Source organism: Dioscorea cayenensis, chromosome 2 (assembly GCF_009730915.1).
Source record: "Dioscorea cayenensis subsp. rotundata cultivar TDr96_F1 chromosome 2, TDr96_F1_v2_PseudoChromosome.rev07_lg8_w22 25.fasta, whole genome shotgun sequence".
Lineage (NCBI taxonomy): Eukaryota > Viridiplantae > Streptophyta > Magnoliopsida > Dioscoreales > Dioscoreaceae > Dioscorea > Dioscorea cayenensis.
The window spans coordinates 8,686,027-8,711,181 of NC_052472.1; the positions used below are offsets into that span (position 1 = coordinate 8,686,027).

The 25,155-nt window shown below is 41.0% G+C and overlaps 1 non-coding gene across 1 annotated transcript; it reads right to left on the minus strand.

Annotated features, from left to right (window-relative positions):
* Positions 1–9,163: 9,163 nt before the first annotated feature.
* On the minus strand, positions 9,164–9,270 carry LOC120281908. The gene has a single exon (XR_005542835.1). It is a non-coding gene; the product is annotated as a small nucleolar RNA R71 (small nucleolar RNA).
* Positions 9,271–25,155: the final 15,885 nt, after the last annotated feature.

Genomic DNA, 25,155 nt, shown 5'->3' on the forward strand with positions numbered 1-25,155 from the left:
ACAACCATCGCATCCACACTGCTTCGCAGGCATCCATTGTCAAAGAGATGTACTCCTCTTCGGTGCTCGACAATGCTGTAATTAGTTGCTTCTTTAAACACCAAGCAACCACGCTAGAGCCCAGAGAGAACACCCATCCTGTGGTGCTTTTCTAGTCATCTTGAGAACCTCCCTAGTCGCTGTCTGAGTAACCAACTAGATTAAATCTTCAGTCCTGCTATAATGAATCCCATAATTAATTATTCCACTAATGTAACGAAGGATTCTTTTGGCAACTCCAAGGTGATTTAAACTTGGTGATTGCATAAAACGAGAGATCACAGACATAGCATACATACTGTCTAGATGTGTGTGAGTGGGGTATAATAGTCCACCAACTAGCTTTTTGTATCTCAAGGGATTTGTATCACCAAAATTGTCATGTGACTTGAGTTTTTCATTTGAATTCAATGGTGTGCCAATTGAGTTGCAATTTGACATCCCTGCTCTGTGTAGAAGATTTGAAGCATATTTACATTGGGATACAAACACAGAGCCTCTCTTTTATGCTACCTCCAGATCAAGAAAATACCTCATTAATCCCAAATTTGACATCTCGAATGTATTCATCATGGTGTCTTTGAATTCCATGATCATTTCCTCTGAGGATCCCATATAGAGTATATTATCTACATATAAATAGAGTAAGAGAACATCAATATTGCCTCTCATCTTAGTGTAGATTGTTCGTTCGTTGTTACTATGAATAAAATCCATCTGGATGAATTGAGTGTCGATATGGCTATACCATCCTCTGGCTATGAGAGCTTTGTGAAGACGATACACCCATTCTTCTTTACCATTAGTAGTGAATCCTTCTGGCTATGAGACAAAGACTTCCTCCTTGAGTTCTCCATTCAGAAATGAGGATTTCACGTTCAACTGGTAGATACTCCACTCGTTTTGAGCAACAATAGTCATGAACAGGTGTATAGTTTCCATTCGAGTGGCGGGGAGAAAAACTTCTTCAAAATCATCTCCTTCTCGTTGTAAAATCCCTTTGCAACTAGACGAGCTTTCTTCTTTAACAAACTTCCGTCGGGATTGAATTTTGGATTTGAAAACCCATTTCAAACCTATTGTATTCTTTTTCTCCGGCAAGTCAGTTAAGTTCCCAAGTTTTTATTTCTTTGGATTGTTTCTATTTCTTCATTCATAGCTTTTACCCAATCTGGGTCCTTCACTGCTTCTTCATGTGTGATAGGATCAGCTGTAGTCAAAGCAAACAAACAGGAGCTGTAAATATCTTTAAGTTTTTGAAACCTTACCCGAGCAGCATCATCTTCTCCGGTCAAGAGATATAGATCAACTGAAGAGTTATCCTTGTCTTGCTGTGTGAAATCTGGCCGATGAATAATTTAATCAGATGGTGAAGATTTTTCAAGAGTATCTCTGCTTTGCCCCGTCTCCTTCTCACTTGCCAGCTCACAGACTGAGGCATTTCGAGTCAGCTGAATTTGGCCAATCCCAACTCTTGTTTTCAAAAAAGTACAAGTCTCGGTTGATGTAGACTCAATGAGAACCGGGCTCAATCACCTTGTACTACTCCTTTAACCTATCACAATAGCCCATGAATACACCTGCATGAGATTTGGAGTCGAATTTTACTTGTTGCTACGAGTTAATATGCCTGTGGACCAAACACCCAAAGGTTTTAAGATGGTCAACACAGGGTCATGATCTGGTCAATGCCTCATACAAGGTTTGGAAATCTAGTGCTCTCGTTGGTGACCGATTGAGGAGGGAGATGGCGATGGCGACAACCTTGGCCCAATATTCCAGTGGCAATTTCTTTGTGTGCATCATCGTTTTCGCCATCTCGGTCACCATCCTGTTCTTGCCCTTGGTCACCCCATTCTGTTGGGGTGTTCTTGGCACCGTGAGTTGATGAAGAAGGCCGGTGGTTCTGCAGAATGATTTAAATTCATGTAAAGTGAACTTGCCTCCTCGATCTGTGCGTAAAGCTTTTACTGATCATGAGAATTGGGCCTCCATCATCTGCTTGAATTGCTTGAATAGTTGGAAGACCTCTGACTTCCTTTGCATAAAGTATTTCCAGGAATACCTTGAACAATTGTCAATGAATAATAGGAAATATGAGTTACCTCTGATGGAGGTTGTCTTTACTGGACCAACAACATTAGCATGCACTTGCTAGCCTGGACATTCCTGCAGGAAATTTGGCACAAGTTTGTTAACCCAAAGAATAGGCTTCACATCTACTTGTTTCAATGATAGATGAAAGACCTGACACCATTTGATGATTTGGTTAATTTCTTCAAACTCTTCATGTTCAAGTGCCCGAATCTTTTGTGTCAAAGTTCTAATATATCACTTGCATCTTGCACTGCATTTACATAGTAAACGTCATCTCCATCAAGTGGAAACAACCTGTGTAGTCATCGACACCTGAGCAACAATTGTTTGTGAATTTTCTTCTTTGATAACACATTCACCTTATGTGAATTCAACTACATATCTTGATGTCATCAGTTTTCCAACAATTAGCAGGCTGTGAGCTAAGTGTAGCACAAACTGGACATCATTCAAACTTGTAATCTTCCCATTACTTAATCAAAGAGAAACTTTGCCTATCCCTTCCACTTGGAGAGCCTTACCATCGCCATGTTTAATTGAATGTTTTGAAGTGGCTTCAATGCTTTGGAACAACATTCTGTTTCTTAACATGTGGTTGGAGCATCGACTATCAATAAGCCAAGTACCTCCATTTTCTTTTATATCATCATCTGCTGCCATGAATGTAACCTCTTCATCATCTTCTTCTTTTGTTTCTTTTACAACATTTGCTTTTTTATTTCTATACCAACACTGGGCTTTAACATGCCCATACTTTTTACATACATAGCATTGTATTCCTTTGTGTTGCTTGCTGTTGTCCACCTGATGAGATGATTCAACTCGGCCGGACTCTGTGCTTCTTCCACGCCTACATCTGCCACCTCTATCCCTGGGAAAATGGCGACCTCGACCTCTTCCACCTCACTAAGGATATTTACTGAATTGTGTTGAACCTCTACCAGCATGCAAGGCCTTTTCTCCTTTATTATAACTGCTTTCAAAGTTGAGAATTGATTCATAATTCTCAGTGAGCTACTGAGTTTCTCAACTGCCAATGTGTTTAGATCCTTTGCCTCAATGATGGAATGAACAACTAAGGAAAATCTAGGAGTGAGGCTTCTCAGGATTTTAGAAACTAAATACTTTTGGGGAATCTCTTCCTTCATCATACGGATTTGATAAACTATATCCAAGACCCTTGTCACAAAGTCTTGAACACACTCACCTTGTTTCATCTTAACTGGATCTAATTCCCACTGAAGAGAATGTAATTGAATTGTGGTGTTGTCTGAATCTCCATAAAAATTCAATCCTAATGATGTCCCAAGCTTCCTTAGCAGCTTTGGCTTCAAATATCTTCACAAGTATTCTTGGATCGACAGCTTGCTGAATCAGGTACAAAGATTTTGCATCCATTTTTAAACTTTCATTAATTCTAGTTGTATCTTCTTCCTCACTAAAGCCTTTCTCAACAAGCTTCCACAAATCTTTCAAGCGAAACATTGTCTTCATCATCAAGCTCCAAAGATTGTAGCTATCACCTTTGAAGAAGGGAACATTAGCATCCTTAGCACTTGAAGAACTTGACATTTCCAATATCTCTGATACCATTGATGGGATCGTGATCTCTTTTAATTGAAAAACAATTACCTGAACAAAGAAGCAAAATCAATTTAGCATTCACAGAAGAAGATAATGTATTCACTGAAAACTTAAACTTGCTCTAATTTCCTTCTAAAGAGAGTTTAAACATTTAAACAAATAGATGATATGCATGCCAATGAAGCAGCTCACAAACACACATTCTAAAGTAGATAAAACACCAATACAGAGAAAGTATCTAAAGCATCTAGACAAATTGGAAAAACAAGCATAGCATGTTAAGTAGCTTTGAGTCTCATCAGCTTCCAATTCCAAAGCTCTTACACAGTCGAATTGCCCTATTTCTAGATACCTGCTGCTTCTAGTTACTATAGTGAAGGCTCTGATCAAGTCCTAACTCCAACGGTTTCAATCTATTTTATAATAAATATTGATGAGTTTGCTTGATCAACTTGTTTTCTTTTATTTGAGTGGATGCTACGTTTGAAATTGGCATACATTTTACCCTCTTATTAGAAGGATATCATCTGGCACATCTTCTCTCTTTTGCATTTATTGTGAAGTTACATAGCATGTTTAGATTCCACCAGGGGAAGCTCCCGACTCTTTTCAATTCTTATATTCTTCTTCGGTAAAGCTTGCCCCTTAGGTTCACATTGCCCAACTGGGGAGTTAAACAAAATAAGTAGTGTTTGTGAACTCTAAGTATCTTCATTTGTTCCAAATTCATCATTCATCTAAGTCTATTTTCATACATGTAACAGGGATGAAGTATTTTAAGATTATATGATGGTAGAATTATCAGCTACCTCCAGGGAATCCAAACCATATTTGTGGTGGTGCTGATCTGTGGACTGATGTTCAAACCAGCAGTCAAATTTTCTACCAGGTGGGATTCTATTTCGCAAGCACTATACGAAATATTCCTTGCAGTAGTTGGCATTATTTCTTATACTAACTTGCATCATTTCTGTTTGCTTAAACTTGTTTTATTTCATTATATGAAAAATGATAGTAATCCTATGTTATCTTATAATTGTCAATTTACTGCTTTCTCACTATCTTTCGCATTGCACTTTACAAACACTATTGCTGGCTAGCTCCCACTTCTGAATACCGTAAGTGTCTTTGGCAAATTTAACTCAAATCAATATCGTGTTGAACTAATTCTGTTTCTAGATGGAACATAGTTCTTTTTTGATATAATGAGCTTTCTAAAAGTATTTCACTAATAAACGTACTCTAGATGACATAGAAACAGATGTGGAATGGACATTAATGAGTTCTTTAGAGGAAAATGAATGTTCAACAGACTTGTCTATATGCTCTTTATAGTTGTTGTCTAGCTAAAATTTAGATTGAAATGGATGTTGGCTAGACTTCTGTGTGCTCTTTAGTGCTTATCTAGCTAAATTTTGGGATAAGAGAAGCCCTAAGGTAAATTCTAACTAGAAATGTCCATCCTTTAGAAGTTCTTTTGAGTAATTCACTACTCAATAGGGTTTTAACAATTTGACTCAGGCTTGATCAAGCCTATGGCTGGCCCAGATTAGTTACATTTTGTCTGGGGTTGTCTATAGGCCAACTCTATTCCTATGCATGTTTGCTGTGGTGGATAAATGGTACTCTGTCACAATGACCTGGCAAACTCTTGCAGAGGAACAGCCTGTTAAATTTTAACTAGCAAGCTTATGGCAATTGTGTGACAATAACAAGCTACTCAGTAAGATAATAAGTTAGTTTGACTCTCTCACTTTTTGACCAGGTTTTGCTTCTGGAGAGCTAGCATTACCTACAGCTTTATTTTTATCATTTTGTTAACAGTGTCTGTTTACTGGATCTTTTTTGTAGTCCAATCTGAACATGTTAATATCAAGACTTAAAAAGAATTTATGACTTCAATTAATGAGGGCAGGATTGAGATGCCTGTGCCATTCTCTGAATAAGTTCTTTGAAGTAATTAGAATTACTATTTTCCTCTAAGAGAGCTAGAAGGACTAGCTATAACAGAACTGAAAAATTAACAAGGCAACCAGAATTTATCTGATGGTGTTGAAAATTTTATTTACCACATTCATTCTTTCTTTCGATTTTGATGTGTGATTGCAAACTACTTATTTAGTTCAGTTCCAAATTGAATATTACTTAAAAGGACACTGAATGCTAAAGTTTCTGATGAACTTTCAATGTGCTTTAGGAAGAGTGCTTGTGCACCAAATTTTGCAAATTAAAACATTTCAATATCTGGCGCTTTATTAATTGTAAGTGACCTTTCCTTTTTTTTGTTTTTTAAACTAAACAGTTAGCATCAAAAGCTAAGTTAATGGACATCTTTAGTGCAATTTGATTAGTAACAGTTGGCCTATAGTCTATATCCGTTCAGAATAGTAATTTAGTTATACAAAGTAACATGACCTTGCTTTTTTATTTTTAAATAAATAATTAGTATCAAAAGCTAAGTTGATGGACATTTTTGGTGCATTTTGATTAAAAATAGTTAGCCTATTCTCTATATCCATTCAAAATAGCAATTCAGTTGTATAAAATAATGCCTTATACCTCAGTAGCGAACCTATTAGAAATGGCTTGCTACTAAACATACTTTGAAGAGTCAGTTACTCAAAAACATAATGTAATTCATATCAAAACATGCTATGCAATAGATAAGAGATTCATTTTCACACATTTATAGTCCCCTGTGGTTGTATACTTAAAAGAGGTAATTAAAAGTGTTAGAAGAGGAAGAAAGAGAGAGTTGAACAAGTGTACATGCCTTGAACAACTATTATTGAAGATCTATGTGTTTACATATAGGAACAAATATATACCATATACATACAAGTATACATATATATATCTAACATATACATATACATACAAGAATACATATATATTGATAAGTGCTTGTGCGATAAGAATACGAAGTGTTCTTTCCTTGTGTTGAGCATTACCTTTCTCAGGTTTTAACGCTAATATGTGTGTATTTATGTTACTTTCATGTAGGTAGGGTTGTGAGACCGATTATGAGAGAAAGAAGCCAATGTGGGTCGTAATGCACCAATTTAGAGGAAATCTTGCTAAGGTTCAAATGCAAAGACATAGGTCAGGTTTGAGATGCGGGAATGTATGCCAACCTCCTCGTATTCGAGTTACCACAACTATTTGGAGGGGTACAAGGGCAATCACATTCAAGCATTCTGACTTGTGCATATAGAACAAGATCTCCACCAACATTTCCGTTATTGAAGAAGCAAAGCGATCCACGACGTAAACGTGTGCCCGTTTCTGTTACCTCGATGAAAGCATGGATTCCGGAGTATTTCGGGCAGATACTGTAGTAAAGTACTATAGCAAAACTGTAGCAAGAATACTGTACCAGCACTGTTCATAGCAGGCCGAGAAAACAGGAAAATAGAGAATCCACACAGGCGTATGGACACGGCCGTGTGAAAAATCCACAGGGGCGCTCACACGGGCGTGTGGATTCTCGATTCTAGCCCTTTAAAAGCCGATTTCAGCCCCGATTTCACCATTCTTTTCTCCATCTTTTCCCCAACTTGAGAGAGAGCCGTGGCTAGGGTTTTGATAGGTATTGGCTAGGGTTTTTGAGAGGTTCTACGGCTCTGACATCGCGCACCGTTTGGAAGAAGGTTAGTGGGAGAGCTTTCATCGACATCGATCCGGCGAAGTGTATCCTAGGCCGGACAAAGGGACCCTTACGATGAATAGAGGACTCTCCATAAGACCATCGCCACGACTAACGAGGGGGTTTTCTATGGATACTTTGTTTTACATTCGATTTCATTGATTGTATCTAGCTCCATGGAGAGCTAAACCCTTAGTGGGTACTTGGGTATTTGTGAACCCTAAGATGTATTCGGTTCATTGAACCTCTCTATTATGCTTTCAATTAATTGATGTTTATTTTGAGTTCCAATCTTGGAGACTTGATTGTATGAATGCTTCCCTAGAGTGACACTAGGGTTGAGAGTTCTTCTTGGCAACTCTTGTGAGTAAGTGATACACCATGAGAGTTAGACAAAGCTAGATTGGAGAGGGTTGAGAGGGTGAGTCGAGAGGTAGTGGAGCGTCCCTTTTCCCCTCCGGTGTGATCTATCCTACCTCCACGTTCTAAGAGTTCTTTGCGGCCATAGTAGAGTGAATGGGCTAAGGGATGACCTTCCACTGGGGCTTTGTTGCGAGTGCAACGGAGTGAAGCGTTGAAGTGATTTTAGCATCTAGATCTTAATTGTGGCTAGTGATCTTTCACCTGGACCAAAGGGTTAGGTCTATACATAGGAATAGGGTTTATCACTTGGAATCCCTAGAGCTCATTGCAATTCTATGCGAGTGCGAGGTTGAGAGGTTATTCAATCTTTCCTCCGGAATATGTATAGAGTTAGGCATGGTTGACCTTAGATTTGGGATCATGTAATTAAGGATTTCCACGACTCATTGTTGCATCAATTAGGAAGTATAATAGAGGGTTCTTACACTTGAAACGATTATCCTATGCGGATCAATATCAAGGTACCCCATCTTTATCGATTGCCTTACCTTCTCCTTTACTTGTGCCTTCTATCTTGTTGTTTTTATTTTCGTTATTTCATATTTTATCACTCTTATCACTATTCATCTTCCACATTAGTAAAGAAACAACTCAAGTGTCTTTATTCCCTACTCTCCGTGGATACGATACCCACTCATCTGGGATTATCACTTCGACACCCGTGCACTTGCGGTTTACACGCATATGCGGGCGTGTCAAGTTTTTGGCGTCGTTGCCGGGGAGTAGGCATTTAGAGATACTTTGCACTTTTTTTTCTTAGCTATTCATTTATTCATTCTATTCCATATTTTCTTATTCTATCATCGTTTGATTTCTTTTTCTTTTTTTTTTGTTTTTGTGCGGCTCCGGGGTTATGACCCGAGGGAACCCCTCCATACTGATTGAAGGAGATCCCGAGCTTGAACGTACACTTAGAAGAAAAGGAAAAGAACTTGTGCAAGAACAGTCTAATCTACCTAATTTTGAAGTAGAAGAATCTGAAAACATGGCATAATAGAATGAGCAGCAGCGGACATTGTCCGATTATGCAGACCTTGATGATTGGGGACATAATCGAGCATTGTCGTCCCCGATTACTGACTCGAACTTGAGTTTAGGGCGGCATTCATCCACATGTTGCGACAATCCATGCAGTTTCAATGGTTTGGCCGATGAGGATCCAAAGCAGGTCATATAGAGAACTTTCTTGAGGTGTGTGATATGCTGAAGATAAATGGGGTAACGGATGATGCCATCAAGTTGAGAGCCTTCCCATTTTCCTTGAAAGGAAGAGCGAAGCAGTGGCTACACTCATTACCTAGAGCATCAATTACCACATGGGAGGAGAGGGTAGAAGCTTTTCTTGGCTATTATTTCCCTCTCGGAAAATCTGCAAAGCTTAGGAATGAGATCTCATCCTTTGTACAGTTGGAATTGGAGTCTCTATTTGAGACGTGGGAAAGGTTCAGGGAGCTCCTGAGAAAGTGCCCGCAACATGGATTCCCGGAGTGAATGATTGTTCAGACCTTTTACAACGGTTTGAATCCGAGTACAAGGCAACTCTTGGATGCGGCAGTAGGAGGTACCTTAGGTAGCAAGATCCCCAGTGAGGCCCGTCAATTAATTGAAGAAATGGAGTTAAACAACTACCAATGGAATGCCAGGGAGAAGAAAAAGTGGCCAGTCTCCATGAGATAGATGCAGTGACTTCGTTGGCGGCTCAAGTGGAATCATTGAGTAAGAAGTTAGATCTTCTAACTTCGAACAGAGTAGGGGACATGATTACTTGCACCGGGTGTGGTAGAGGACATGCTCCCTCCGATTGCCCGATGTCTATTGGTGATGTATCTTCGATTGAAAACGTCGATTTTGTGGGTAATAGCATGAGGAATCAAGGAAATCCATACAGCAATACCTACAATCCGGGTTGGAAGAGTCATCCCAATTTCTCGTGGAGCAAACAAGGTCCACAAAAGACCATAGGGCCACCGGGTTTCCAACAACGACAGCAAGCCCCAAACATGGAAAACAGAGTCTCAGGTTTGGAGACCCGAATGAACGATTTGGAGAAGGCCTTAACTAGGTTTGTGCAATTGTCAGATACAAGATTTCAATCATTTGTGGCTACACTTCGCAACCATATCGCCTCTTTGCATAATCTTGAAAATCAAGTGGGGAAGATTGCGAAGTCTCTATCGGAAAGGCCACATGGAAGCTTACCGAGTAATACCAAGACCAACCCTAGAGAGCATGTGAAGGCAATCACTTTGAGAAGTGGTTGTGAGGTTGAGAGTAAGTTTCCGAGTGAGAAGCCAAATGAACACGCACCTGAGGTTATAGAGGTTGAGAAGGAAGCAAGCAAAGAGAAGGAGGTGGCACCCCCACCTTTGAAGCCAAGAATCCCTTATTCCTCTAGATTAAAGAATGACCAAGGGAATGAACAGTACAAGAAGTTCTTGAGTTTGTTCAAACAACTCCACATTAATATTCCTTTTGTTGAGGCATTGGCCCAAATGCCTAAGTATGCGAAATTCTTGAAAGACTTGTTGACCAACAAAAGGAAGTTAGAGGAGAGTGCTTCAGTGATTTTAGATGCATCTTGCTCAGCGGTTTTGCAAAAGAACATGCCGAACAAGAAGAAAGACCCAAGAAGCTTCATCATTCCGTGTAATATTGGCAATCTAGGTAAAGAAATGGCATTGGCGGACTCAGGGGCCAGTATCAACATCATGCCATACACCTTCTTTCAAAAGCTAGGCTTGGGCGAGCCTAGGCCTACCCGGATGACTTTGCAATTGGCAGATCGAATGGTGAGACATCCGAGGGGTATCATCGAAGATGTGCTTGTCAAGGTAGACAAGTATATATTTCCAGTAGACTTCATAGTTCTAGATGCCGATGAGGATGCAGATGTACCCTTGATACTTGGGAGGCCATTTTTGCGGACTTCCAAGGCATTGATTGACATGGACGACGAAGAGCTAACTTTGAGAGTTGGAGATGACAAGCTCACATACTGCCTTGCTGAAGCCATGCGACATTCTCTTGATTTCGATGATACTTTATATTTTCTAAACACTACTGATGAGATTGTTGGTGAATACATGCAGGAAATGTTCAATCCGGATCCATACGAAGGCTTGTTCGACCAAGAGGAGGACAATAAAAAAGTAATGATGCTTGGTTCGACGGAAGAAGTACCATCTACCCCGGGGATATTGAAGAAGGTGCTCAGAAATTGAAGAGGGGCTAGGGAGGCGCCACGAAAGCGCTCCAAGGTTGTTGGAGACGATGCGTGAACCGAACAAGCTGGGTGAATCATTGCTAGGCAGTCCCAAAGCCCGAAAAATTCACCCTCTACCCTCAAGAGATTTTTGCTCATCATGTTTCCAAGCCATGGGTAAGAGGGCAACTTTCATCTATGAGCCCCGTTAGGTAAGACAAAGATACGTTAAGCTAAGTGACATTTAAACAAAAGCGCTTCTTGGGAGGCAACCCAAGTGTTTACTGTTTTTTTAATTTGGTAGTTTAGTGTTGCTTGAATAAATTGTTGAGTGTTGGTGTCTTGATGTTTTATATTTATGCTGTGATTTTATCATGGGTTTTCAAGTTCATCGTGTGTTTTCATGTGAATTTGGCAAAGTTTTGGTCATTTGGGCTATTTCTCATGCTTTTCACTGGTATAAATTGCATATTAGGGTAGGCTCTGAGTGTGTAAACATGTTCAGAAATTTTCTGCAGAGCTTGCAGAATTTTCTAAGGCATCCAGAGAAAATACACGGGCATGTGGAATTAACACACGCCCGTTGTTTTGTATTGCGAGCTCATCCAGAGAAGGCACAGGGGCGTGAACTCGCCCCTGTGAATGACCATGTAATTCTCGCACGCCCGTAAGTAATTTCCGCACAAGAGTGTGAATTCCTGTAGAGATTGGCAGATTTTTTCGAAAGCACACAAGGGCGTGGACTCGCCCCTGTGGGCAACCTTGTGAAAATCGCACGGGCGTGGGTAATTTCCGCACGTCCGTGCGAATCTCTGCAGAGGAGCTCTCTTCATCCTTAGAAGTCACAGGGGCGTGCGCTTGCCCCTGTGAGTTGGGCTTGTGAATGTTCACGTCCGTGCGGAATTTCCACACAAGCGTGCAGAACACTTAGGAATTTTTCTCGGATGTCCAGAGCAGCCACAGGGACGTGCGGCTGCCCCTGTGGGTCGGGCGCACGGGTGTGGGTATTTCTCACACGCCCGTGTATTTGCGTTCAGAGGCAGTGAGTGTTTTCTGAGAGCACACAGGGGCGTGCACTTGGCCCTGTGAAGCTTTCCTGTGGAGGTACACGGGCGTGTGTAATTTTCGCATTCCCGTGTGGATGGACAGAACTCCAAGAGGCGAGTCCTTTTAAAAGGATTATCGTTTCTCTTCACCCTAATATCCTCCAATTGTCTAAGAGCACTCCTACATTGTTTCCCGACCTCATATCGCCAATTTGGAAGGATTTTTCTTGGTTTTCCGGCGACTTTCAAAGCTTTCTCATCTCAACACAACGGTAAGCCCTATCTTTGATTTCCTTCGCAAATTCATGATTTTCATCGATGAAACTAGTCAATAATACTTCGTTTCTTCAATTAGAATGATTATTTATATTTAGAACAAAGTAAAAGCGTTGTAATGGTGAATTTGTGAAGTTTGAAGCGTGGCCATGCGTTTGTTCACTGCCCATGAATCCACATTGGCATGCGGAAATTCCGCAAGACCGTGTGGATTTCTACAGCTATGTTTAATTAACTGGTTTGATCAATTTTCTTTCAATTTTTGCAGACTATGGCACCCAGGTCAAAGAAACAAGCTGATAAGTGTCTGCGAGAGTCATCTCCTGAGTCCGAGAGCATAAGATTCACTATCCCAGAGCATCAGGTTAATTTTGAGCGTCTGTCGAGACTTTGGTTCGGACAAGCTCGGTTATTGGACACGAGTATATTGAGAGATTTGCAGCAGGGGGATGAGTTCGCTGATGAGGTCGAGGATCTCATTTCAGTGAATGGTTGGAGGCAGTTATTGTCAATTAGAGAACCAGCCATCCGGGAGCTTATACTGAAGGTTCTGTCATCATTCGAGTTTGACAGATCCTATGCGAGATTCGACGACCTCAACGTAGTTCAGTTCAGAGCACTTGGACATTACTATGAGTGCGAGTATCACTCGGTTTTCGAGTTCAACTCGGCTATGCGAGGAGACATTCTGAGACACTAAGGAGTACTCTCGATTCTGAAGCAGTTATCCTGGAGCTCTAATCCTACAGAGAGCTTACAGAGCATTATATGGTCAGGGCCAATATGAGCCGGGGGTATCCAAGGCCACGTGCCTTTCCCGACCTGCGTACCGATATCTACATGCCATCATGAGCAGGTAGGTGAATGGTCATGGTGATAGCACTGGTATTTTGATCCGGCAGGAGCTTCTGTACTTGTATTCGATGATGCAGCGCACACCGATCCATCTAGGGCACATCGTCGCTGAGTACATTCGATATCAGGGCTAGTATACCAGATTGGGAGCGATTTTCTTGTGTCCATACATTACGAGATTAGCTCTGGGTATGGGTCGTTGGGCGCGATTCATGGGGCCGAGAAAATGAGTATACCTGCGCCCCTGAGGCTGGAGATGATGAGATTGATGGGCATGGTCCGTACGGTTCAGACGGGGGTTTATGCTCTGGTTCTACCGGTCCCAGATATAACCGAGGAGGAGGGAGGTGATGCCGAGGCTTCCTAGCCTGCCCCCGAGCCTCAGTCAGCACCTATGGAGACCGAGGCACCTCCGATGACAGAGGACCCACTCCCCGTGCGCATGTTTTCACCATCTCAAGCCCAGGATCACTTTGAGAGGCTCGAGAGCGCTATGGAGGTGATACGGACAGAGGTAGCAGAGTCCCGAGCAAAGATTGCCGATATTAAGGCTGCGCAGCCCATATAGTATACGGAGTTCATGGCACGTTTTGACACATTAAAGAAGATCTTAGAGCGAGATGTTGGCTCGTCATTTGTCCTCCGGCCGAGGACTCCTCAGGCCCCCTCAGCTTCTCTGGTACCTCCATCCCCTATTCCGGTACCAGTTGAACCACCATGTACTTCATCACCAGCAGCAGCAGCAGTAGAGCCAGAGTACGACATCGACACTTGATTTTATTTTCCTCGTCTTTTACTTCCGCATTTTATTTTGGACTTGTATACTCATAAAGGACTTTCCTTCTAAGTTTATTTTCATTTTGTATCTCGAGTTGTATTCATTGTCTTATCTTTTATATACTTGAGTTATTTTTGTTTTTATTGAGCTTCACTGAACCCCCTCGTGTATGCGTACAGATGGTTTTGTCATCATGGGAATTGAGACTTTGTCATGGGCACGGCCAAGGTGTTTCGGCACTTGGCCGTATGAGCTTCACAACCCGTTGGAACAACACTCCCAAGGACTTAACCCCATCGAATGCTACAGTAGGAGTCAGGGGAGTATTGTTTTGAGTGCTTCTCCCACATCTGAATTTAATTGATTTACATTATGAATGAGCTTGCATGTGTACATTGAGGCAATGTACAACTTAAGTGTGGGGGAGGGTGGAGTTTCATAGTGCACGCATCTCTTTTATACTATTTTTGATTGATATACATGCTCACATAGCCAATGGCAGTTCACCTTAGTTGCAATGATTGTATTCTTGAGTTTATGAGAATTTTTAACATTGAATGTTTTCATGCTCTAGTTTTTCCTTGAATTTCTAGGAATTTTTGCCCGATCGACACTTGTTACACTACTCACTCTTTGAACTCTTTTGGAAACTCATGTTTGATGTATAAGGGACTAGTTATAGTTGTTTTTTGTGTTAATTCTGAAAAAAAAATGGAAAAATGAAAAGAAAAAACAAAATAGGTTTGTTGTTTAGTTGTGCTTGTTGGGTGGAAAGAGCTACCACCTATGATGTATAAAGCTACTCTCATAAGTCCGATACTAGCTATTCACTAATGAGAGAAAGAGCTATCTCATGGGATGTGTGAAAGCTACCACCCCGATAGAAAGAGCTACCACTTCGAAAGTGTGAAAGCCACTTTAGTGGCCGCTTTGGAAAGGGCTACCTTAGAGGATGTGTGAAGCTACTACTCGTTTTGAATTTTTGTTACCTTTTGTAGATAAATAAGTCCCTTATACGTAGAACTTTGAGGAGTATACTTTAGGTTGACTTGAGTGAGTTCACACACTTACACGATTTTGGGTTTGTTGTCCTTTTTGGTTCAAGTTTTTAGCTAGAGCATTCATTTTTCATATTTAGTGTTGAAATTTCCCTTACTTGTAGAATGCTCTCTTTGTATGCTTTGGTGAACCTAAGGCCAAGCATTTCCAATATTTCCTTCGTTTATGCTTTAATGTTTTAATTTTTGCTTGAGGACAAGAAAAAGCTTAAGTGTGGGGGTGTTTGATAAGTGCTTGTGCGATAAGGATACGAAGTGTTCTTTCCTTGTGTTGAGCATTACTTTTCTCGGGTTTTAACGCTAATATGTGTGTATTTATGTTACTTTCATGCAGGTAGGGTTGTGAGACCGATTATGAGAGAAAAGAAGCCAATGTGGGTCGTAATGCACCAATTTGGAGGAAATCTTGCTAAGGTTCAAACGCGAAGACATAAGTCGGGTTCGAGATGCGGGAATGTGTGCCAACCTCCTCGTATTCGAGTTAGCACAACTATTTGGAGGAACACAAGGGCAGCTACATTCAAGCATTCCGACTTGTGCATATAGAACAAGATCTCTACCAATATGTCCGTTATTGAAGAAGCAAAGCGATCCACGACGTAAACGTGTGCCCATTTGCGTTACCTCAATGAAAGCAAGGATTCGGGAGTATTTCAGGCTGGTACTGCAGTAGGCACTGTAGCAAAAACTGTAGCAAGAATATTGTACCAGCACTGTTCACAGCCGGCCGAGAAAACCAGAAAACAGAGAATTTATACGGACGTGTGGAAATTCCACATGCCCATATGAAAAATCCACAGGGGCTCTCACACGAGTTTGTGGATTCCCGATTATAGTCCTTTAAAAGCCGATTTCAGCCCCGATTTCACCATTCTTTTCTCCATCTTTTCCCCAACTTGAGAGAGGGCGGCGGTTAGGGTTTTGAGAGGTATTGGCTAGGGCTTTGGAGAGGTTCTACGGCTTCGACATCGCGCGCCATTTGGAACAAGGGTGTGTCAGTTTTATGCCACAAGATGATATTGTGCATAGAAACTTGATAATCGAGGAAAATCTCTGGTTCAGCACAAATTGCAGGTATGAACATATTCTATTTTCCCATCCTTTGTCATTAAACAATATATTGTTAAAATCACGACACCAACATCTTATGGGTCTTGCTTGACCGAGTCTAGAATTGGTGGCTCTGGTGGTTATGGAGTATTCATATTTACTAGTGATAGTGGAGTTTATTGTGGAGTTATCAGGTTAAGGTTGAAGAACTTGTCTTTGTTTCCTTATCTTTTTTGCCCATATAAGGCTCATTAATTGCACTGAACGAGTCATCCTGCTAAAGCATATCTATAGATGTTGTAAGCCTTTATTATAGTCTTAATTATATTACATCTTCTACTTATCTTCTTATTGAGTCTGTTTCCACTTTGCAACTCTCTCAAGTTTAATATATACTATTAGAGTTAGAGTTGAATCTCTCCTTTTCCTTGAATTGGCTTTCAGTTTTGGAGATATCAAAGCCCCATGGCAGAAACTCTAAGTTATCTTCTGAATCTTACTATCTTAAATATATTTACTAGAAAATTCTTTTATTGTTTTTTTTTTAATTAAATTGATTCCCACTCTGAGGCGTTTTTCCTTATGCACTCTTAAAACCTCAAGAGAAAATTTCCTTCTAGCTTCTAAGCTTATGGTTGGACCAAACTTTGCCACTTGATGTTTATTTTTTATCCAAATAATTTAGTGAACTCGAGGAATTGATTAAACAAATTTGTAAGATGTTGTTCATTAGTGATTCATACCATAAGCCATTCTATGCATCTACCATTGTGTCCTTCTGGCATCATTTTTTTACTTTGTTAATATATCCTCAATCTAATTAAGCATTATCTTTTTATAAAGAAGTCTCATGTTCTTCTAGTCAATGTATGTTCTCTTATTGCTCACCATTCATCTATTTGTCTATCATAATCAGTAAAAGTTCCAGTTTATGCTTGACACATTGCTAGTGGCTATCCTACCATTGGCCCCAATATCTTAAGTGCTCTTTTTTGAGTTCTTACTTGTTATGCCATCTCACTCATGATCATGCTCAAGATGCATTCACTAATCTTCCTAAAGGCAAAACCATATAAAATATTAAAATTTTCCAAGCTTGTCTTTGGCTGTGTTTTTTATGTACATGCTCATCAAATTCTGCTAATTATTTTTACTCGCACATTATAGGTTTGTTGTAGGCATGTCGAAGGCTAACAAAGTTCTTGTTATTGAAAGAGTTATTGAATCCTTAGGTTTACTAGCTATACGAAATTCTTTGGTGTGGACAGTTGAGAAACGTGGAATCTCTGGGGCACAAAAGGAATGGATAAATACTGGATTGGAAATGGTTACGAAAACATCATTGCTCATTCTAGACTCATCAACATCTGGCTTGGATAGTTCTAACAACGCCCCTTGCGTGTGACCCACAAGTGCACGGTAATAAATCTTAGGTGAGTGGGGTATCATATCCACAGGGAATAAGGAATAGAAACACCAAGATTGCTACTTAACTAAGTGGAAATGAAACAATGATGGTATGGATAAAGATCAATGCAAACAAACTAAAGAAAATAAGAAAGAGAGGCACAAATAAATGAGAGGAAAGGCAATTGATAAAAGTGGGGTACTCGGATATTGTTCCTCCTAGGATTATCGTTTCAAGTACAAAACCAACTATTATGCTTCCTAACTAATGCTTAATGAGTCGTGGACATCCTTAAATACATTGTCCCAAAACTAAGGTCAACCGTGACTAACTCTACACTATGTCCCAGTGGAGAAATCAACCAATCTCAATACCTCACATTGTGTAAAGTTGCAAGAAGCTCTAGGGATTCCAAGTGATAAACCCTATTCCTATATGTAGATCTAACCCTTTGGTCCAAGCGAAATACCCCTAGTCACAATTAAGCCCCAGGTGTTAAAGTCACTTCAACGCTTCACTCTATTGCTCGCGCAACTAAGCCCCAATGGAGTTTATCCCTTAGCCCTTAATTCTATTGTGACCGCAAAGAACTCTTGGAATGTGGAGTTAGGATAAATCACACCGGAGAGGAAAGGGGATGCTCCGCTACCTCTCGACTCACTGATAAGTGCTTGAGTAGACATATTTTTATATATGTTTTATATGCATTGAGCATCATTTTTACTATGGTTTATGTCTTATATTGTGTATTTGGTGTTCTTTTATGCATATAGGTTGTGAATGCCTTGAAGAGTAAAAAGGAAGCAAAGATAGGCTATAAAGACACAATGTTGGGAGTTCTTGTTCAATTCAAGGACCAAGACACGAGAGGAGTTCATAAACGTGGAGATGTGTGTCAACTTCCAAGAAGATTCAAGTCAATTCACTAGTTGGAAAGGCACAAAGGCAGCCACATCTTCATGTTCCTTCTCTTTGTGAAGATTACAAGACCTCTCAAAGATACGTCGATGAAGAAAAGTTTTATAGCCTACCACATGGACGTGTGCCCGGACATGTGGCCTCAAGAGAAGAGTGTTTGGACCGCGTTTTGTGAAAAGTACCGTAGCAATTTTACTGTAATAAGTTCACTGTAGTAGTACTGTAGCAAAATTACTGATCATGATAATTCCTGCAGCCCACGCGGCCACGTGGAAAATCCACACGGGCGCGTGAGGGCACGTGACAGGCGCGATTTTGGGCTTTAAATAGGCCGTTTGCCTTATTTTTAAGAGACTTTTGGCAAGGGTTTGAGAGAACACTTTGAAGGCAAGGCGGCTAGGGCTTTGGAGGAGGTCGTTGGAGATATTGGGGGGCGTCCATCACCAACTTTGATCGATCTTCTCTCCGTCATAGCATAGAGGGAGCCTTCCACGACCTAGCTTCGGAGAAGGATTCTTCAAGACGTTGGGCGACCCATCAAGGCCATCATCACGAATTTAAGGGGGTTTTACTTCATGGTTTTCATTGTTTTTCATTGTATTCATCATTGTTTTGTAACTTACTCCATGGATGGCTAAACCCTAGTAGGTATTTGGGCATGTGAACCCTAGGATCTATGTTTTTGTAATGATTTGCTTTATGTTTTTATTAAATCCGAGTTGATTTGAGTTTTAATCTTGTGTTCCCATTGCTTGCTTGTTTAATTAATCCTTGTGGTTGATTGGATTCGCATGAATTGTTACTTTGATGTGAGAGAGATCTCCGTTAGAGTTAGAACTTCAAGGTTAAAAAGGGTTGAGAGGGTGAGTCATGAGATAGTGGAGTGTCCCCTTTCCCTTCCGATTAAGTGGTTCCTATCTCCGTATTCCCTAAACTCTATGCAACCATATTTGGTGTGAGGCGTGAGATTGAGAGATTTCTCCACCGGGACCTTGTAGAGGGTTAGAGATCCTTTACCGGGAATTAGGGTTGGATTCATCTTTAGGAATCAGTTTCACTCTTAGGTGTCCCAAGAGTGTATTGCGGTCATATGTGGTGTGAGGTGTTGAGATTGAGCGATTTCTCCGCCGGGACCTTGTAGGGGACTAGTACCAGTGGTTTGGAGGCAAGGGCCGGTAGTTTTTGGATTACCTCAACTCATTAGACTCGTTTTAGAAGCATATAGTGAATTATGAGCTTCATGTTGATCCTACGGGGAGCATTGCCCGGGTACCTCATCTTTATTGATTGAGATCTCCTTTACTTGTTTTCTCGCTCGTTTGCTTGCTTATTAATTCTCTTGCAATTAGTTCATTTCATCACATCCATTGATTTTGACTAGATAACTAAGAATTGGTTAATACTAATACTTCTATTCCCTTTGGATTCAACTACCCACTCACCGGGGTAATTATTACTTCGACACCCGTGCACTTGCGGTTTACACGCATATTCGGACGTGTCACTCACCCTCTCGACCCTCTCCAATCTTTCTTTATCTAACCTTCATGGTGTGTCACTCACTCATAAGGATTACCAATGTAGAGTCTCAAACCTAGTGTTACTCTAAGGAAGAAATCATTCAACAAGCATTCAAGATTGAAACTCAATTAAAGACATCAATTAAGGAAAGCATAATAAAAGGTTAATGAAACAAATACATCCTAGGGTCCACAAATCTAAGTACCCACTAGGGGTTTTAGCTCTCCATGGAGCAAGATACAATCAATAATGAAATTTAAAGTAAAAACATGCAACCCATAGTAAAACCCCCTAGGTATTCATGTCGATGGTCTTGTGGAGTGGCCTCGTCCTCTCCAAAGGTCCCCTTGTCAAGCCTAGGGCACACCTCGCAGGATCGGTGCCAACGAAAGCTCTCCCAATAACTATCTTCCAAGAGAAACGCGGTGTCAAAGTCGTAGAACCACTCCAAAAGCCTTGCCAAAGCCTCTCTAAACCCTAGCCACCGACCTCTTAAAAGTTGGAGAAAAGATAGGAAAAAGGATGCTGAAATCGGGCTGAAAAATGACTTTAAATAGGCTAGAATCGGGCATCCACACGGGCATGTGGATGTTCCACACGCCCGTGTGGATTCTCTAGAATTCTGATTTTTGGCCGGCTGTGAATAGTAACTACTAGAGTATCCCCTCCAAAAACACTCCCAAATCCACTTTTCATTGGTGAAGATCTTGCTATCATTGCACAAGTTGGGATACGCAAATGTGACTACCTTTGTGCCCCTCCAACTCATTGTAATGGCTTGAATACATGGAAGTTGGCACACATTCACGTATCTTAGACCACTTGTGTTTTCGCGTTTGTTCCTTCCAACATTCCACCAAATAGTGCGTTCACGATCTACTTTTGGCTTCTTTTCTTAATACTTAGCTTCACAACCCTACGTGCGCAAAAGAACACAAATACACACGTATTAGCGCTTAAACCTGATAAAAGTAATGCTCATCATAAGGAAAGAATACTTCGCATTCTTAACACACAAGCACTTATCAAGTTCCTCACCCCAACTTCTACTGAGAGCACTTCACCATGAAACCCTTGAAGGACTAACCATTTGTTTGGTTGTTCCCCAACCAAGGTTATTTTGACAATCACGATAGCATGAATTTATAAAAACAAATTGTCATCTTTATCTATTTTTGTTTTTCCTACTAAATTTTTTTTAGACATCATGATCAAGGTTTCATTATGCTAATCGTCAAAATATTACTTCCTAACATCGTAGATCTAGAATATTGATCCCCAACCTCTTTCCTCAATACGCTGTGGATGCTATTTTATTTGTTTTTCAGTTATACATTATTCAAGATGTTAGATGATTTAATTCTTTTAGCCAAAGGAAGCCTAATTACATATCATGGATCAATGAAAATGGTTAAAGAATACTTTGGGGGCCTTGGGAACAATGTCCTTGAGCATGTGAATCCTCCAGACTACTAAATTAATATATACTACTCAATCGTTGGTTGTGTCCTGTGACTTTCTTTCTTCTTCTGCTCCTATTCTCTTCTCTCCTCCTCTCCTTCCCTCTTGCTATGGCAAGTGGGGGACATGTTCCCCCTTCGCCTCTCTCATGGGCAGAGATAGCTCAGCGGTTCATCATCGTCCTAACATTGTCCCCTCCATGATGGTCCCTGATATGTGCTTGTGCAATATGAATGCGAAACGTTCATTCTTTATGTTGAGCATTACTTTTCTCAGTTTTTTACATTAACATGTGTGTTTTTATGTTACTTTTATGCAGGTAGGGTTGTGAGGCTGAGTATGAAGGAAATGGGATAATGTGGATCATAATGCACCTATTTTGGAGGAGATCCTGCTAAGGTTCAAACGCGAAGACATAGGACAGGTGTGAGATGCTAGAGTGTGTGCCAACCTCCTCGCATTCAAGTGAGTACATCCATTTGGAGGGGCACAAAGGCAGGCACACTCGAGCATTCCGTCTTATGCATACAAGAACAAGAACCCCACCAACATATATATCATTGAAAAAGCAAGTGATTCACGACGTGAACGTGTGCCCGTTTGCGTTACCCCGATGAAAGTATGGAATTGGGAAGTTATTCAGGTCAAAGACTATAGCAGAGCATTGCAGCAACACTGTAGCGAGCACTTTGTTCATGCCGGCGAGAAATCGGAGAAGCAGAGAATCCACACGGGCGTGGAAATTATCCACGCCCGTGTGGAAATTCCGCGCGGGCGCGTGTACCGATCACGCCCATGGAGTTGCCCGATTCGACCCTATTTAAAAGCCGATTCAGCCCCGATTTTTGGTATTCTTTTCTCCATCTTTTCCCCAACTTGAGAGAGGGCTTGGCTAGGGTTTCGAGGGGTATTGGCCAAGGTTTTGGAGAGGTTCTATGGCTCCGACATCGTGATTCCATTAGGAAGAAAGTTGGTAGGGGAGCTTCGATCGAGGCGTATCCTATACCGGACGAAGGAATCCTTGGACGACGAGTAGAGGACTTTCCACAAGACCATCGACACGACCATCGAGGGGGTTTCTTTATGGATTTATTGCTTTTACATTTGATTTCTTTGATTGTACTTAGCTCCATGGAGAGCTAAACCCCTAGTGGGTACTTGGGTGATTGTGAACCCTAGGATGTATTAGTTTCATTGAACTTCTTTATTATGCTTTCAATAAATTGATGTTTATTGTGAGTTCCAACCTTGAATGCTTGATTGTATGAACATTTCCCCTAGAGTGACACTAGGGTTGAGAGTTCTTGTTGGTAACCTTGTGAGTGAGTGACACACCACGAGCGTTAGACAAAAGCTAGGTTGGAGAGGGTTGAGAGGGTGAGTCGAGAGGTGCAGGGAGCGTCCCCTTTCCCCTCGGCGTGATAGATTCTACCTCCGTTCCTCGAGTTCTTTCGCTGCCATAATAGAGTGAATGGTCTAAGGGATGAACCTCCGTTGGAGCCTAGTTGCGCGTGCAATGGAGTAAAGCGTTGAGGTGATCTTAGTATCTAGGGGCTTAATTATGGCTAGGGACCTTCCGCTTTCGGACCAAAGGGTTAGGGTCTAAATCTAGGGAAGAGATTTATCACTTGGAATCCCTAGAGCTCATTGCAACTCTATGAGAGTGCGAGGTGTTGAGATTGTTCGATTTCTCCTCCGGGACATGTATAGAGTTAGGCATAGTTGACCTTAGATTTGGGACTATGTATGTAAGGATTTCCACGACTCACCATTGCATTGATTAGGAAGCATAATAGAGAGTTCTTGCACTTGAAGCGATTATCCTAGGTGAAACATCATCCGAGTAGCCCATCTTTATCGATTGCCTTGCCTCCTCCTTACTTTTGCTCTCTTACTTGTTGCTTTTAATCTCTGAGAATTGAATCATTACCACACTTATCATTGTTGATACTCCACATAGCTAAGAATCGAATTAAGTGTCTTTACTCCCTACTCCCTGTGGATTCGACCCCGCTCATCCGGGATTATTACTTCGACAAACCCGTGCACTTGCGGGATATAAGCAAGGGGACCTTGTCAGTCCCATCCATGAGAAACTTAAGGCTTCCACAACTAAGTTCATTTGCATAGAAGATGATGCATTGGCTAGAGCTCGTATGCATTTTCAACATGCTCTATATGGCAAGTTCTTTGGTAAACAGCCTCCTTTTGAGCAAACTAAATTGATTCTTCAATCGAAACGGAGTGACTTTGGTGTAGTTCATATCTCTAATCTCCCTAATGGTTATCTTCTCTTTCACTGTGAAACTAATGATATTATGTAGAAAATCTTGTTTGATGACCCTTGACTATTAATGGTATTGTTTTACAGCTTGCACCTTGGCAGCCTTTCTTTGAATCGGCCTTTACCAAACTCTCTACTACTGCAATTTGGATTTAATTACACAACTTGCAAGTTGATTTTTGGGATGGAGATACATTAGAGACAATTGCGTCTCGCATGGGTCACCTCCAAAAAATTGATGAGTATACCTCTTCTTTGTCTAGATGTAAATTTTCTTCTTTATGTGTTGAAATTGACTTATCAAAACCTCTAAAGCAAGGAATCTGGATTGGTGATGAGTTTAACAAGGTTTTTGTGGTGGTTCTATGAGAAATTTCCTACTTTTTGCTATATTTGTGGCCTTGTAGGACATGGGCCCAACTCTTACAACCGGCGGTGATCGGAGAATCAGGAAATTTCCTCTCCACCCCACTATCATGTTCCTTTGGAGCAATAGGGATTGGAGGTCATGGATTTTTAGGGTTCTTCGTATGCTAGTAGGGAGGAAAGAGTTGCTCCTAACCCTACTGGCACTGAGAAAGGTAAGGAGGTTATGAAATCTTCGGATCCTGCTGAAATAGACTTCGGTTCCTGGATGCTGGTTTCATAGTGGCATGGAGGTCCTGTCTCACATGCTGAAAAGTTATCTTCACGTGATGCCTCAGGCGACAAACTCAATGAGTAGGGAATTTGTAATGGCTCTACCAATGTGACACGTGGCGGTTCCTTGTTGCGGGCCATGGCGATCGTCCTGAAGCGCAGATTCGTTACACTGTTTCCCATACCATAGAGGCCCTTCCCAATGCCTTGAATAGTGGCCTTGAAAACAATCAATCAAATCCTCAAGAAATTGCTGGGATTCTCTCAGATATGTCTGTCCCCACTTCTCGAGATGATATGGTTCCAATGCACTCAGATTTAATTACTGCTCCTAATTAAACTAATGACGCCTCAAGTTCCAAGGTTGCAAGTGGCATAATGGTAGCAAAAAAAAGAAGTGAAGAAACTGGCTAACTCTAGTGTTTTTCCAGGAATTTCTTCCTTTCCTCTCCTGTCCTCTGAATCTTAGACCATCCCCAAAATTAGTTGCATTCTGAGAGCCTCTCTGCAGTGCATTTGATGATTGTGGAAAAAGTTTCGATAGTTGTTCTTCCCTCTAACCCTCTTCCAAACAACTCCGATGAAGACATGAGTGATTCTGAGGAGGAAGATGAAGACATGAGTGAGTCTGAGCATGAAGAGTCTGTTGATTCAATGACCTTAGACCAGTATCAACTTGGGTTACATAGAGAACTTTTAGCTCGGAAAGGACCGCAAACAGCTAATTGCTTCCCAAAAGAAGGGAATGATTGATATTGGTGGAGATGAACCCTAAGTTAGGTTGATGTCTTCTTTGTCTTCTATTCAGAAGTTGGTTTATAGATGTTTTGGTTTTACAGGATGATTTTCTACTCTTTTCTTCTTGTTACA